Source organism: Pempheris klunzingeri, chromosome 5 (genome assembly GCF_042242105.1).
Source record: "Pempheris klunzingeri isolate RE-2024b chromosome 5, fPemKlu1.hap1, whole genome shotgun sequence".
Lineage (NCBI taxonomy): Eukaryota > Metazoa > Chordata > Actinopteri > Acropomatiformes > Pempheridae > Pempheris > Pempheris klunzingeri.
The window spans coordinates 4428014-4444934 of NC_092016.1; the positions used below are offsets into that span (position 1 = coordinate 4428014).

At 42.2% G+C, this 16921-nt stretch overlaps 1 protein-coding gene across 1 annotated transcript in view; it reads right to left on the bottom strand.

Moving 5' to 3' along the window:
• The window catches only part of LOC139201821 (protein inscuteable homolog), a 44730-nt gene extending 31108 nt beyond the window's left edge, over positions 1 to 13622 (bottom strand). The window contains exon 1 of the mRNA XM_070831249.1: positions 13525 to 13622. The gene's annotated coding sequence lies outside the window, so the exon portion shown is untranslated. The remainder of the gene's footprint in view (positions 1 to 13524) is intronic.
• Positions 13623 to 16921: the final 3299 nt, after the last annotated feature.

The following is a 16921-nucleotide window of genomic DNA, read 5'->3' on the forward strand; positions in this document are numbered from 1 at the left end:
ACAGACTGAGACATTTGAATTGTAAAAAGATGTGAGGATCCATCCAACCTGCTACTTAAAAGTATTCCTGTATATAAGCTAACTTTTCACTGGTCAACTCTTCTTTAGCATCATCCAGCTCCTCATTCACACGGATCCACCAACACCTGAGTGTTGTTCAGTACAGTCAGTGAGTGCAGCCACTATGGGAGTAGCAGTGCCTTGCAGTTGCTCACTCACATTTTCCCAGCCAGATCTGAATGAATGACCTTCTGAGCAAACTTTTTGGCTGCAATCCAAAGCCTTGAGGCTGCCATCACTCCAGTCAGTGCTGGTGAGCACAAAACTTACAATGAGAACCAAGAAGAATGTCAAGACAAAGACCAATAACCAGCTAAAGAAAGGCTGTAAGTCCAGTTACATACACAAGCACAACAGCTCAGTTTGATGTAAATACAAAAACAGACCCAATGCACAAACGAAGCCACGGTCGGCTTGAGATCATCTCAGTTAGTTTTCCAGGCAGAGAGAGTAAGACAGTGTCCAAAGAAACTTTTCTCAACTGTATAATTCACTTCTCTGTTGTCAGTTCTGCAAAATATGGCGTAATAATACATTGCTTTGCTGTCCTACAGCCATCCTCGGACCTGGGCGCTCGGCCAGATGTTGCATATTAAGCCACACTTGGGTGAAAATATGTGACATCGGAGATAGATGAGCGGACTTGAATCCATTGTAACTGACATTAACTAAAAATGACCACAGCTGCTGTTGTCTATAAACAGGTTTTAAAAGCACCCTTTAAACCTATGAATGGGTGAGTGTTTGACTAGGTACCATGTTAATAGTATTAAAACAAGCTGACCTGCACTGAAAACATGTAACACACTGATCTTACAGTACTGGCATGTTATTTTATTTCTCCTTAGAAAAATGACACTTTAAAACTCCATAGAAGATAAATACAGTTTTTAAAAATACACTCAAACTGCTGTGAACTATGCCTAAAACTTGGTATTCATTTTTTTTTTTGTCCCTGTGTACTTACAAGGACGTTCAGTATGAGCCCTGTATTAAAATAGCAGCTGCACCGCCTTTTCACGTTCCCTCTGCCTACATCCAGGTCTTCCGGTGGTCTGTCAGAATAATACATCCTTCAGATTTCGCCTCAATCATTTGTGACACAGAAGTCAGTGTCAGAACACAGTAGAAACCACCAGCCTCCACAGTTTTCTCCTAATCACTAGGCTACAATACGAAAATCAGAATATTACACTTAAAGCGCTGTGAATTGATTTGGATCTTTACTGATGGTTGTTGTAGTTCTTTCAGAGACACTGGAACTTGAATTTGCCTTTAAAGACAGACAATACCATATTCTACAGCGGCACCACTGTAGTTGTGTGGCTAATGACAGAAAAACAGTGTCACCGTCTTGACATGTCTCAGGGTGATGGTGACAGGGGCTTCAGGAGCGTCACAGGTTTGAGTACGACACATCGTGATGTCAGGAATGAATGTGTAGGAGGATGGAGAGGAAGCACCGCTCCTGTTTCCATATATTTTTACTACAAAAGTAGGTGCATGGCGTTCTGAAAGGAGACTGAAAGAGGTGAAGAGGACGAGAAAATGACAAGGGGGAATGTGACAGATGGATTGTGGGTAAACCAGGTAACAGCAAAGGGGCGTACAAACACAAAATATTTCTTAAACACGCAGGATTCAGCTGTGGTACAATTACTTTAAGAGCACAGGGTCAAGAGAAGTGAAGTACGACTGATGGATATTAAAATAGAATCTAGCTTTATTAAACTCGTGAGTTACTTATGAGAGTATGATGCCATGGAAGTTGCTGTCTTTATTTGAATATTTAATTAAATGTGGTGTCTTATGTGTCTCTTGTCATCCTTTCCCTCCCTCAACGTTTTTTTGGCAAAAAATTGCCCAACCGTGGGGCCATAATTTAAACCACTGGTGAATCATGTGAGCTAAATGACGTTCACATTTCTGCCAAGTTAATTTTCCCTGTCAGTAGTAACAGTGACATCTTTAAATGAATATGGACTGCATTTATCTAGTGCTTTTATTTAAAGTGCTTTACAATTTCACACACACACACACCGTCAGTAGCGAGCCTCCATGCGTTGCATGCCGTCCTATCATGAAAGGCACTTGACTGACCGAAGTGTTTTGCTCAAGGAGCCGGGGTTGAAGTGGATGATTAAGACCTGCACCAAACATTGAGCCAAATACAGTGCAGTTCTAGGTAAATAGTCTTTCAGTGGCTGCAGGAATAATAGATAATCTAGTGTGCTGTTTACTGTATTTTGACAAGTGGTCAACATGAGTCATCTTCCCCATGTCAACAGTTTACTGGGTGGGTTAAGGTTTTGAACAGTGCAACATAACAGGAAAGACTGGTGAATCAGAGGTCACCAAAAGTTTCTGTGGCGATCTGAATTAGTTCTACTACTGATAGTTTTGTGAGACGAAAAGTGTCAGAAAGTTAACAATGGTGGGAAGCGAGGGTGGAGCACAGGGGATGTATTAGAATGCCTCCTTAATGGATCATTTAAGTATTCCTGACTTCCATTTTGGAGAACGAGGGAGCCGGTTATCATTCAGTATCTGTCACCAGCCTCTACAGAGAAGATGGACTTGCTTGACATGTGAAAAGCTCCCCCAACAGTGTACCTGACAGCAGCTTTGCTCCATTGTACTTGTGTCACTCATACTGCACCAATCCACTGTTACCCAGGACGTACACTGGATCTCAGAGAGGAAGCAGGAACTTTTCACTTTGACCATCTTGTTTTTCTTTTCCCCATTTCAGTTTATGGAAACAAAAGTTTTCTTACTTTTTCAAGCAGCATTCAGCCGAGCAAAAGGCTTAACCGCAAGCTTATTCAGAAAGAAAGTAATTTTCCAGCATTTATGCAGTTTTAAATGTTACCAGAGGTCTCAGTCCCAACATGATAACAATAGCATACAGTCAACTGAGCATTGGACACATGCTGCAGCTATTCTTAGCAGTGCACACAGTGAAAACACTATAAAAAGTTAAGCCTGTTTTGGATTTGTCTTGCATGCCATAATTGCCCTCTTTTCTCTTTAGGCACCAGTCTATGAGATGAAAACTTTCAAGTTGCTCCCCAACACACTCCTGATGGGACTAAATGAGACGATTCCCTTGTAAGGTCAGAAACTGTGCAATCTATTTGTGTCTGGGAGAATTCTTTCCTTTGGCATAATAATATGGAAGTGTCCTCATGGGGTTTCTAGGCAACCTGCGCTTACGGAGATGAGATCAGACGGGGTCAAGTTGCACACACACGCAGACACACACACACACACATTCACACAGACCTGTAAGCCCAACCATGGTCTGAGATCAGCCACCCTGTTGAATGTCACACTAATAAAAGTGGACAGATCGCTACAACTGATAGCAGTTACGTTTCAAGGCAGCAGCGATCACATCAGCTCCTCATTCCTCAGACACCAAACGAGCCTGACACACATTTTCCCCAAAAAAGATGAAATTCAGCTGCATAAATAACCATATTGCTTTACCACAAGTCTGCTAAAGTGAACACGCTGTCGTCTTGTTACTTTATGGCCAGCTATAACAGTACCCGTGACAAAAAAGAGATGATAGCAGCACCATACCTCCTGAGAGCTCAAATAGCCCCAACATCACGCCAAGAGAAATATCCAAATGCATTTTAAGCCTCCTAGTTCCATTGACAGTTAGCTGAATAAATAACAGGGAAATCAGCCGGCGAAGAGACAACATCCAGAGTTAACAAAAGGGTTTTGGAGGGAAGTTCAGCAGCTTTGGAAGCAGCTCCAGCAAGCCAAAGAGACTGGAAGTGGATCCTGACTCAGTCTGGTTCAGTGAAGGGGTCGTGTGGGTACCTGACACCGGTGCAGTGACAGCCAGAAAACATCAGGAGCTGTTTAATAATGAATGAGTGAGGCCTGTAGGGAGGCACACACACACACACACACACACACGCACACACCACATGGCTAATAAGGAGTCACACTGACATAATTGGAGACAGGCTTACAGCGTGGTCAGGTAAAAGTATATGACCATAATCAGTTGGAGCAACTTGACACATGTTGCTAACAAAGTACTTTGTCATCACCCTGCAGCACTCCACACTTTACACACAGCGGGCCACACGTGTGTTTAGTGCTAGTTTATACTCCATAAGACTCTTATGGTCTCATAATTTTTTTTTTTAGCTTTAGTGAAGTGGCATTAAAAAATAGAGACATGACTGACGACATCCAGTGGGACTGAAAATCTGCAAGATCAGTCAGTTAAAACCCAGTGTGGTGTTCAAAATAACAGGATTGAAGGGTGTTGTCAAGTATGATTTAACCTCTACCACACCCACCTCAGAAACAGAGTACGATTGGCTGAGACGCCGTCCTCGTGGCAAAGAAGAGGGGAAAACCCAATCAGAGTGGAGCACCGGCCAGCTCCAAGTAACAAAAGTAGAAACCACTTTTCTCCTACGAAACATCAGCTGAGTCACCTCGGAGCCCAAAGGATATCAACAAACACTGAGGTTAAAACCAGGAGACAAGACGTATCCATGTGGTAACCTGTGATTTGACTGACTAGGCCTTTATATAAACCCAGATTGCGTCAATGCAGAGCACCAAACCAAAACTGAAACTGAGACACGACACAAATGAAACCAGAGTGTCATGGTATATGTGGTAGATCACTATGAAAAGTATTGAAGGATTTGTGCAGGGATTTTTTTAGACCTGGCAACACACTTAGACAACGCCTAGTTCCCCCTGGAGAACCACATATCTAACATCATTGTTGTTCGTGCACTGACATTACAAATAAACTGCACAACACAGAATCATAAACTCACCAGATCAGGACTCGCTGGGTTTCACTCATTCAGTGTGTTTAATGCACAAGTGTATCCTGGATACAATCAGGTTTTTTACAGTATATTTGTTAGGTGATGCAGATGTGAATGCTGTATCTTCATTTTGAAACACCAGGAGACTCTAGTTAAAGAGCTGTGGCATGAAAACACCTTATCAAAGTTTTTGATCACTCTATGATTGTACAGAAGTCAGTGCCTAAAATGTTTGAGAATCAAGACACAGCTGAAACACATCCCTGTGTAGCGGGACATCGAGTGGGAATGGGTCCATGTGATATCGCTGACTGAGTCACAGTCCAGTATCTTGAGCAGTTATGTCCATATTGATTACATGATTGAATGCCATGCAGAAAGAAGTGAGCCTTACAGGTAGCACCAATCTTAAACAAGCACTGCTTAACACTAGAAATACCTGAAAACCTGAAGTTATTTGTTATAACCATGATCATTCCCTAACCACAACCATAAGCAGATATTGCAGAAAGCATGCATTAAGACTCTTAGGAGTCTTTGGCTGGGGTTAAGGTTTTTGAGTACTTTTGGTTTAGCCTTTTTATACTGTTAGGGATAAAGTTATGTCATAGTATTTCTACCTGGTAGCATCAAGATTCCCTGAGCTCCCAGTTGTTTTAGTGGAACAGTACGAGGTCTCAATAAAACAGCAAGACCTCAGCGCCCCTGAATGAAAACACTCCATAAAAACAACAACTGAACACTTCTTTAGAGTAGCTTTGGATTGCAAAGTCTATCAAAAATCTACCTGACTATCAAGCTTCACTGTAGGTTAAATTATTCATTAAGTTCCGCAAGTAATTGGACCAAAATGTACTGCACAAAGACCGGCGAGAGTCGACTAGTCTACCATTCTGCCTCTCTTAAAAAGGGGAGGGGGGTTTTGACATGAGCTGGATGCACTACTTTTACTTTTATATGTTTTTAATTTTATGTTTGTAATCCTTCCAGGGTTTGTTCTTCTTTGTTTTGTCTCTGTTTTTCTTTGTCTGTCTTTAATTTGACTGAGCTAATCGTGACTCTTATACATACTTACATGGCATTACAATAAGTACTGTATCATCACCAATCTAAATACATACAACTCCATTGCTTTCCCACCATTGTCTTGAATACTGCGTTTTAAAGTTAGTAATAAATTCTTGAGAAATTTGTGTCATCAGCTTCCACGTTGGACTTCAGGCATGTGGCCAAAACCCTTGAAGCAGATTCCCGACAGCAGCAGGAACTCTCGACCCTCAGCATCATTGCCTGATCCTCTCCTGTCAATCACACGGCGGATGACCTCACTGGCATTTATGTCACGCAGCTACTTCAGTTAGATGGAGTGCCTTGGAAATGGCATTGGCCCAGTTACGGCCCACCTTTACATATCAGAGAGACCAGGCAACTACAAAACATAGGAGTCAAGTACGATCCATACGCACAATTTATAGCCAGCCGTCTGTCTATCCATCTCCGCCCACGGGCACCTACGATGTAAATTCATGACGTCATATCCAGCGCTGGGATCATAAATAAATCCCTTTGGGCTCCACGTATGGGCTCATGAGTGACCTGACATCAGGGGCCACACACACAAAATGGCTGAGAAAAAGAGAGCGGAGATGGAGGGGAGGAAGACGTAATAGCAGCAATTCCTTGCGAGTCAACTCTACAGCTGTTTGACATTAGGAGGTGGGAGTAAATTAGGTGGGCTGGGTCCGTGTGTGGGTTTAGGGGAGAAGAGAAGAGTAAGAATCAGGGGTGGAGGATAAGTCCACTGCCCAGATCTGAGCCGAGGAACACAGGCACCACTTCAGGGCAGGGTGGAATTTTTCAAGGCGTTTTCCTCTGACTGTTATTCCACCATCAAACCAAAGGCACATGCAGGGTAAATGGGACACATGTGGGGTCAATGTGATAAGTAAATATCGGCTGCAAAAATCGCAAGGCATGCAAGAAGAGCTCCTCATGTGCCCGCTAAGCGCACACGTGGCACTTCAAACAGCCATTTCAGTGCTATTTTTTCCACTTTGGGCACGAAAAATAAACACATGTGAGAGTTTTCTGGGTAATTGGGTCTGGGAAACAGTCTTCATGTCTCATTTGAGGTATACAGAATATTCTCAGAACTAAATACTCAAAATTGTAATTGCAAAAACAGATATGCATCATTTTAAAGGTGTAACACCTTCTCTGATAGAATTCCTGCTGTCACTGAACCACGTCAAATAAGTAAGTAAAGTAAAGTGAAGCAAGAGGGAAAGAAACAAGACGAGTCTATTTACAATGTCAAAAATAATTAGATGTAGTCCATTAATTGGTTTAATAAAAGTAGAAAAGAAAAGTAGTTATGCATTTATTCAGCTTTTTAAATGTGGGGATTCACTGCTTTTCATTTGACATCATTATAAATTACATTTTTTTAAATTTTGGACTATTGGTCGGTCAAAACAAAACATAATTTATGCTTCACATGTGCATTCTTTCTGTATTTTATTGTGACAACAAATGAATGGATAATTAAAACCATCATTGTTATTGAATGTTATTTTTCTAAACATGGAACCAAAGATCCATAAGTTAGGACCCATAAACTCCCTAAAAATCACAATTAAATTGAACAATTCAGAGATCATAATCACTTTTATTTCAGACTGGCTCTACTGAAATGGATAACAGTTTGGTTTTACATTTTCATGCACCTCCTCTGAGTTGCTGTTGCGTCTGTATGGAGCTAAATGAGCCACGAGAGAGGCAGCAGTAGTGAGGGCGCAGGGGTTACCCAAACAGAATTGGACACCCCAAGAGAGAAAGACTAGTAACTCCTCAAGGCTCCCTAAGGTGCTCTCAACAGCATCAAGACTTTTTCACAAGGAGGAGGGATAGTGGCCTTTATGCCCTCTGAGAATCACACAGCAAACAAAAGCGCAGAAGAGCTAAAGAATCCATTTCCTCTCATAATCACACGGAGCAAATGCAGTGGATGGCAGTCACTGAAGAGACAGAGAAACAGACTGAAGCCCGGAAAAAGCCGTGACCTCCCTCCAATTAGCAGATGGAGATGGGAAGAAGAGGAGAGAGCTAAGAAAAAAGAGGTCAACGCAAGAGAAGCTTCACACTGATGCTCTAATTCAACCAGTCTGATATTGATTTATCTCCCAGCCTTGGGCCCCGGAGTGGTTGCCATATTGGGCCCACCTACGCAAAAATTTATACCTGCACTCTCCTAATTGAGTCCCCACTTTGAAGAGAGAGCCTCCACTGAGTCATGAACGCCGTTGCAGTGATGTGTCAACAGTCACTGTTGCCCACAATAAAGCAGCGTCAAAGATCTACACGTGACGCATGTGCAACATCCATATTTTGTAATGTAAGAAACATTACAGCCGGCTCATGGGTTTTCATGGGTGCTGCTGCACGTCACCGGTGCTCAGTCAGTGTAGATGGTTTCAGTTCCAGGCTGTTAAAAGAACTCCATACTTTCCTTAGCCGATTAATTTGTGTCTAGAAGTTATTATCAAAAGGTTTAAGTCCTTGGATGACAGTTTGTTTAAATCAACAGCACAAAACCTTTTTTTAACCTTTTTCACATAACCTTCTTTGATCACAGTTCTTTGGAAGCCATAAAAACTGCCGCTTTGATTAATGTCGGAGACAGGCAGCTGGCTCCATGCGGAGGAAGATGTTGTCTGTCCTCCGCAGGGGTCAAAGGTCAGCAACTCAAAGGTAGCAGCCAGAGCTACTGGTGTCGCTGTGGCCATGCTAGTGTTGAAATGTAAAACATTTGTCACAGATTGAGGACGTTTCTTTCTCTGTTCTCCGTGGCCCTTCAGCACCGATGAAGAGTTTTGTATCATATATTTTTGTTTTGAATAGTTAGTCAGAGGATGAAAATTGTATTCAGCACAAAGAGGTCATGCTTTAAAACAGTCTGCGGTCTGTGATCACATTATAACAAAGGGTCAAATGTGAGAGAAACAAGATCTCTGTGGCATTTTACTTGATTAGATGTCGCACTCCTACGTGGTAAAACAGAGGCTGTTCTCTCAGATATGCACAGGTTGTTACCAGGCTTGATTTGGCCAAAATTGCATCAAATCGAACTTCAAACTCTTTCATATCAAAGTACCTCTAATTCACACACACACACACACACACACACACACACACACACACACACACACATTAATGGCAGCAGAGGTGCCAAGTCGGGGGAATTGGGGTTCAGTGTCTGGACAGGAGGAGGGGAAATTAAAGCACCAACACTGCAATTTTAAAAACAACCCACTCTGTCTGAAATACAGCACTAACTCAACTTTTAAGCTACTCTTTGAATACCCAAGGTCACACTTGCATAATGATATTTCCAAAATAAATTGAAATACAGGCAAAATGGATAAACAAAAGAACCGTTCTCTGTTGTTTTCCCTGAAGAAACAGTCAAAGGACAGGCGGAGCTGCGTGAGAAATATCTTCTGGGGAGCACCAGACTGGTGGGAGGAGAACCAAAATGACCTGGCCCTGACTTCAACAAGGCCACACAGACACAAAGAGGAGGGATGGAAAACTAGCCATAGACAGAGAAAGAAACCACCTCGTCCCAAAGAAAGAAGCTACTAATGGAGAATGACTGAAACTTGGTCCAGCTCCAAGTGTGGGATCTTTAAACTCTTTGAATGTGAATCAGCTTGTTATCTATTATTATAGGAGCAACTATCCAGGGTGCCTTTGACCCTCAGTGATGAGGAGAAGAAGCAGATTTTGTGTGAGTGTGAAGCCAGTTTAGTATGAGCACACTAGTTTGAACACACAACGCTTTGGCACTGACTCCTAAAAAACCAGACTGATGTGGAGCAAAGTGCAGCTTCATGTTTCCAGCTTTAGCTGCGGTCACAAAGTCCAGTCACACCCTCAGTGATAGTCACTGCATTTTACTATATTAGCTAGGCGCCGCTTTTTTAACGTCTCAGACAATGAATGTGGGGCTGAGTCTGAGGAGATCTTACGTTTTTACAACGGAAACCCTGAGATTCTCCACCCGTGGACAAAAAAACCTAATTAAACAGTGTGACAGCACAGCGAGGGCCACACCTGCATGTGCGGTTCATGTTTACCACGCCACACCCTCCTCAGCTGTTCACCAGGCAGGCGAGAGTGCATGGCAGAGAGTAACTGCGCCTTTATCCCCAACCAGTCATGTATTATTAGAAAGAAGTGCTGGACAGATGTTTACGGGAAGTGGTTGTCATAGCTTGTCATCTGCTGATGCTAAATGAGCCGTTAAACCAGTTTGAGGCATGCAGCTCTTTTGGCAATACAACTGATGCTAAGCTATCATTTGCTGTTGGGAGAAATAAAAGCAGCACAGCAATTGCATTACCTCGTGTAGGTTATTATTACACCAAAAGGCACCAGTTACACTGTAAAACTTGTGTGAGGTAATCAGTCACCAAATGCACCGCTCACTTGTGTGTCGGACATGAGGTCAGCCAAGTACTAAGACCAGAGTAAAACACTGACGCTGCTTTTTGATGTAATTTTGTATTATTGGCAACTTCAGTTCTCCAAGTATCAGTCGCAACATTAACTACTCTTCAAAACAGCCCCATTAGTTGGTCTATGAGCTCTAATGAATGTTTCACTGAAAGATGAGCAGGCACAGGACAATCCTGCAGGATTCATTCAGGAGATCATTCATAATCAGCGTTCTAATATTCCTGAAAGCTCCAGAAAGAGAAACAAGTATGAACTTTGAAGTATTAATATTGTATTTGACCAAAAACCAATTTGTCCAAGAGCCCATTATCTAACTCTAACCTCACAGAAATGTAACAAAACAACACAGTAATGCAGCTTTACCTTGCAACATACTGCTAACAACAGGTGGCGGTGACACACACCCACTGAGGTAAAACTCAAGTTTGTTTTACACTGGAAACGTAACTGCGACAGTAAATTCCCACCAATTCAGCACCATGGACATGACTGGCAGTCACTGAGCTAACAACCGCAGGGAGAGTGTGTTCGTTCGGAGCAACAGGCATTCAGAGCAATGTGAATTTGTTTATAAGGACATTTTCCAGACTAATATGGTTTCTTAACAATGGGCAGTCTCTGACAATGCACACATGCTATCAGATATAATATTCACCATCTTACTTTAGTGTGATAGCTTGCTAACATTTGCTAATTAGCAGAAAACACAAAGTACGGAGGAGGCTGATGGGAATGTCCTTAGTTTGGCAGGTAGAAACAGGTAAATCAAGTATTCAAAGTTTTATCGGATGATGGCGCTTGATGAAAAGTTAGAACTCATCCTCAGGGGCACTTTAATGTCTGGACCAGATCTCATTGCAATCCAACCAATAGTTGTCAAGACGTTAAATTGAAAAACAAAATCCATGCTGGCGCTGGAGGTAAAGCCAGAGCATCACCAAAGTCTGCAGGATTCTAGAAACAATGAAGGAGACACAGGAAGAGGAAGAAGTCTGTATATATAGTTCACTACCCAGCGCTGTGTGTTGTTGTCGTATAATTATATAGTAACAACTTGGCTTACATGGCCGCAAAACTCTTTTTGGTCCTGGTAACATATTTTCTGTTCAGTTCATGCTACCATTCAGAACCCTTGCACCTTTTTCCACTCATGAATTTACACTGAGCACACAGGTGGTGTCAGCTCAAGTCTGTCACTGCTGAGATTGGGCAAAAAAGCCAGAAAAGAGGGGACATGGATAAAGAACACAAAGATTGTAGACACACACTGAACATCCATGAACTCAAACACACACAGTGTGCATGTGTGTATATTTTTAAATCTGTAATTGTCAAATGCACACAAAGAATACATGAAGAAAAAAAGACATAATGACACATCTCTCAAATCTCTAATTGTATCGCAGTCACACACACACACACACACTCATACACTCACATTTCTCCCCCACCACATCACACACACACAGGAGCCTGTAGTAAACACATGTGGTAGCTGTGTCCTCCTCATTCCCGTCGGCCTCTCTGTAATCTTTGTTGTTTTCCAGTCTCCGGCCTTCATCACTCCCACACTAACCAGATCAGCCTCCAAACAGTTATAGTCACGGTGGTGTTCAGCTCCAGCATGACTCAGAACAAAAATATCAAATATTTTCTGATTGAGAGCACTGACCAACATCCCAGAAGGACCCTTCATATTCATCTTGACAGCATCTTTTGGCAAGTGCAAGTTCCCACAAAATGGATGCCAGTGGGCATGGATGTATCAGTGATTTACAGTGTAAAAGTTTAGCCGATGTAGTCAAGTATAAAAGTCAGTCGGTAGAGTACGGTAAAGTCTTTGCATGCATATTAGACAGAACAACACAAACAATACGTCTCTACTGTATGTTTAAGGAAACCAGTTGACTCAGCGAAAAGTTGGTACAGCCCTTTAAAGACTTAACTTAAAGCTGCACTACTCTTCGGAAAAATGTTATGTGTGAGGGTCCCACAGATAATTATCACCTGACTTCTCAGTTCCCAGCAGCCCCACTGAGAACTGTAGCATTTTTCAGCTCATTGTTTTGGTTTTAGGACCTGCCACCTTAATGTTTTGGTTTACTCTCAAAGCTCTCATCATTTCCAGCAGCAGCAGCAGGCAGGTGATTCTAGCATAAAAGCCATAACAGACCCACTGTAGGCTACCTGCCTCGCAAGCTAGCAGCAGACAGACAAAGTTAGCGACTAGCTGTTGAATACATGTAGCAGCCAAAGAGGTGGATATTTCCCTCAGGAGTTAGAGGAGACCAAAACAGAGCTTAAAGACACTGAATATTGGACTTGTCCACATGACCAGAAACACAACTCTGAATGGAATAGATAACTGTTTGCACAATTAAGACATAATTTGATGATTTTGTACTCGTCTGTAACTTAAAATCTAAAACAAGAAATGACTTCCAATTGCCTAAGATTAGCATTTGTGTATGATAATCAAAGAATCTCTATGAACAACTGTATAAAATGCAAATGTACATTTGTTTTTCACATGTTTAATTGCATTACTCCACACACACACACTAGACATGTTATCTGTTAGTTACTCTTTAGATGTTGGTATAGGATATGGTTGAATTCTGTATGACTTGGCACTTAAAGGATGTTTAATTTTTTGTGCTTGAGCTGACCTTCTTGGCAAGGCTGACATTGTAAAATATAAAAATCAAAAGCTCCCTAAATTCAAAACATTTTAGTGTCCAGATGGGTTTATTTAACCCTTAAGTTTTGTGAGGATCTGGACCTTTAAAATCAGAAGCTTTAGAAAAAGGGCTTTGACATCAGTTTAAGTTGTCCAGGAGTTTGAAATTACTGCAAGCACCTTGCACAGTGCACCAACTGGAAAATACTCTCTTGTAATGGCTGTCAGGACAACCACATAGCAGTTGGAGATGTTTAGAGGGTTTTACAGGCATCTCATGCTTTACTTTATGAGTTTTCTATTTAAATTACATGCTGCACAACTGAGTGAAGCGTAACTTATCTGAAAAACTTTTGTAAAAGTTCATGAATAGACTCAATGTTGCTCAGAGCATCATGCCACCGTTCCCAGAAGTTGAGATTCGACCGAACTGGTCGTTAAACTTACCCATTCTCTTGGTCACCGACTGCAAGATTAAGTGTTCCCAGGAGGGTTCATAGTTGCAGCTCGTGGTTCTCGTCTTCTTCTCTGCAAACCGTTTGTCTCTGTCGTCTTTCTCACTCACTTTAACTCTGTCTCTGTCTCCCGTCTTGGAGCGCAGCTGGGCCAGCCACCACCAAAGCCTGCTGGAGTAGGACTGCTCAGAGTCTAAACGTGACTGGCCTTAAAGGGTTTTCTTGGGGAGAAAAAGCCCACATCCCACTGTCAGTCAAGCAGTGGAGCATAGTTTCAGCTGGGCCGTCATCCAAACAGACATGAAACTATTCTATTTCGGTCTGCCATATGAGCAGTGGTGCTGTTCTGGGGAGGGGGGAGAGAGATTCTGTGGTGGAGCATGTAATTGCAGAGTGACCAGTTATGGCGAGATGTAATTGCAGACCTCATCAGATGGAGAGAAACTGCCAACAAGACAAGGTAAAGGACTTTTAAATAAGAACTCTGAAAAAGAAAAAAAAAGAAGAAACAACACAGACCACATAAATAAATGAGGAGCTGGGTTCCAGATGTGGCAGTATAGGGAGGGAGGGGAGCAGAAGAAAGAGAGGGAGGGACAGAAAAGTGGGCCAGATGAAGGAACTGCAATGGCAGCAGAATGAAATCCCATTTCTGACACGGTGAAAGGGTGTTTACCTTCCCAGGAACAGTCACACAAGACGGAAAGGGGGATTGGGGAAGGTGAGAGGATGTCGGGCCGGCCTTATGTTGTTTCTGGACCTTTACCATGAGTGCTCCTGGGTGTCTGGTTTCACATCAGCCTTGGAAATTACTACCTTATGGAAAAATTGGGAGCTTTAAAAATGAGGAAGGAAAATGAAAATATCAACGGCAGCAGGCTGGTTCCCATTATGAGCAAGACTCAGCTGGTCTGCCGTTAAATGGTATTGTATGTATTCTTCAGTGAACAACTATCATGTGATTATGTGAAGGGGGCGGCTCCACACACGCCCATCGGTACATAAGAGCCTGTTAAACCATATAGAGTCAATAAATATTAGCTTTAGCTTAAATCTGAATGTAAACAGCCAATTTCCTCAAAATTTTTACCTCATTTCCTGGCAAAAGCAACAGGGAGTGCTTATTGAAGCACATTTAGACGCACATTGCTATGTGTGAAGGTAATGCTTGGCTGTACCCCATTATTTAAAGGACTAGTTCAACATTTTGGAAACTATGTTGATTTGCTTTTTAGCCAAGAGTTAGGTACGACGATTGATTCATCCTCAAGTCTGTACGCTAAATATGAAGCGAGAGCCAACAGGCTCTTAGCTTAGCATAAAGACTTGAAGTACGGAAAAAGAGCGAGCCTGGTTTCTACTTGGACTTGGACTATGGACAGTAAAGCACATGAAGGAACACACTTTACTCTTTTCAGAAAGACTGATTAAAGAAATAGTCACTGAGAGAAGCTGGTGGAGCAGAGGCCAGCCCGGATATGACATCAGGACTTCGGCTCTCTATATCCCAAGATGTCAAGCTGTTTAAAAAATTTTCAAAAACCATCTACCAAAGCATCGGGTTTTGAAATTGGTTTGTGGTGTAGGTTTCTGGGAAGTCTACTAGCGGCACGTCCTCTCTCTGGAGACGGGGGCTTGCTTCTTGGTTTCCCTCATACGAACCATCTAATTTCTAGCTGGAGAGGTCCCATTCAAAGCAGCTGTGTGCCATTAGGACTGCTATTCTCATTGGCATGGTGGGATTGTTAGATTACTGCTGAGAAAGAAGCTCAAAACCAAGCCGACCCACGAATCAGCCCTCAACCTCCCGTCCCCCTCAATTATCAGAATATAGAGAGGGGGGTTTTATTTTCTTCCTCCTCAGTCATGCAGGAAAAGTTTCCATGTGGATTCTAGCATGACTCCGACCTCAGCAATGATTTTCTGCAGACAGACAGACATGCCGACAGACAGTAAGACAGAGAGAGAGCATGAGTGGAAAGACTGTAAAAACAACTGGCAGATGAGGGTTTTGAGGCTTGAAGGGGAACAGAGCACAAATCCCCTTTTCTGCTTGTACTCTGATACCATAAATTCTCATATTTCTCACGTATATCCCCTCATCTGGGAAGTCATTCAGTCGGACAGTTGTCTTTATAACCTCACATTTATTGCTTTAAGTGTCAACTGTTGCTGATTTTCTCACATATTCTTTATATTCAATGTGAATTGAATAAGATGTTTGACAAAAATGCATCTTTTTTTCGAGGCTCTGACGGCTCTTTCGTGCTTGGGTGTGATGCACACTGTGATAAATATCCTGTATTTGCTCCGGTGCGCACTTGGCATTCATCCATGCAACCAAATAGGATCAACTGTATCCTGTTTTTCAATTTCACCCTTATTGAATGGGCTCATTACTCCCCAATTTCCAAACTTGCATCCCATAATCGTCATCTAAAACTGAAGGACCTTTATTTAAGTGCTTTTTTTAGCTCTCTGTCTGATTTTTCTGGAGACCTGGCACCTGAAATACTTTACAAACCATTTGCAGTACATACAGAGAATGTTTCTGATGGCAAAACACAACCCAAATCTGTAATTATGGTTTTGCATGGTATTTATCTGCTCCAGTTTGTGCAATTATCCTGATTTATGTGAGATTAATGTTTTATTTCCTGTTACAGGCCCTTCTAAATACATCAGTGTGCATGCTTTATTTCTCACAAATGATGTTCACTTTTTCTTTTAGGTTTTTGTGTTCTTCTTATAACCTTTATGCAATGGTCCCTGAAGTAGCACGCATAAATTCTCAGAGTAAGTAACCCGATGAAGAGCTGCCCAGAGCATCCAGCTTCTACTGATGACTGGCTGGAACAGATGAGGTGTTTTGTGTTCCAACTTGACACTTGATGGCCATTTACCATCTCTCATTAATCAAAACCCATCAAAACCACACATCCTTGTCATGAGGCATTGGTTGATAACTTCCATTCATGTTACACCTACAGGTCACGGTTTTACGCCTCATTGCTCTCCATGCAGCCCAACAAATCACTTCATGTTCACACATCATAAAGTGTAGAAACCTGTGTAATCTTATCATTGTTTGTGTCCTTGTCATTTCCCCATTTTTAGGGTTTAGATGTTCTTTTTCCTTTTAGTTCATCATTCGTGCAAATAAACAAAATGTAAATCTCTCTCGGCCTCAGAGCACCTGCTGAGGTGTGTGACCCAGAGGTCACAGTTATCTGCGGTGGGTGCTTGTTTTATGCTTCTGTGACTCAGGTCAGACCCGTGAGACTCTGCAGAGCTCCACTAAAACTTTTGTCAAGATAATGATGTTGCCACCTATTGGATTGCTGCTGTAAAAACAGGAGAACCCCAAAACGTTCAGTCTCTGAACATTT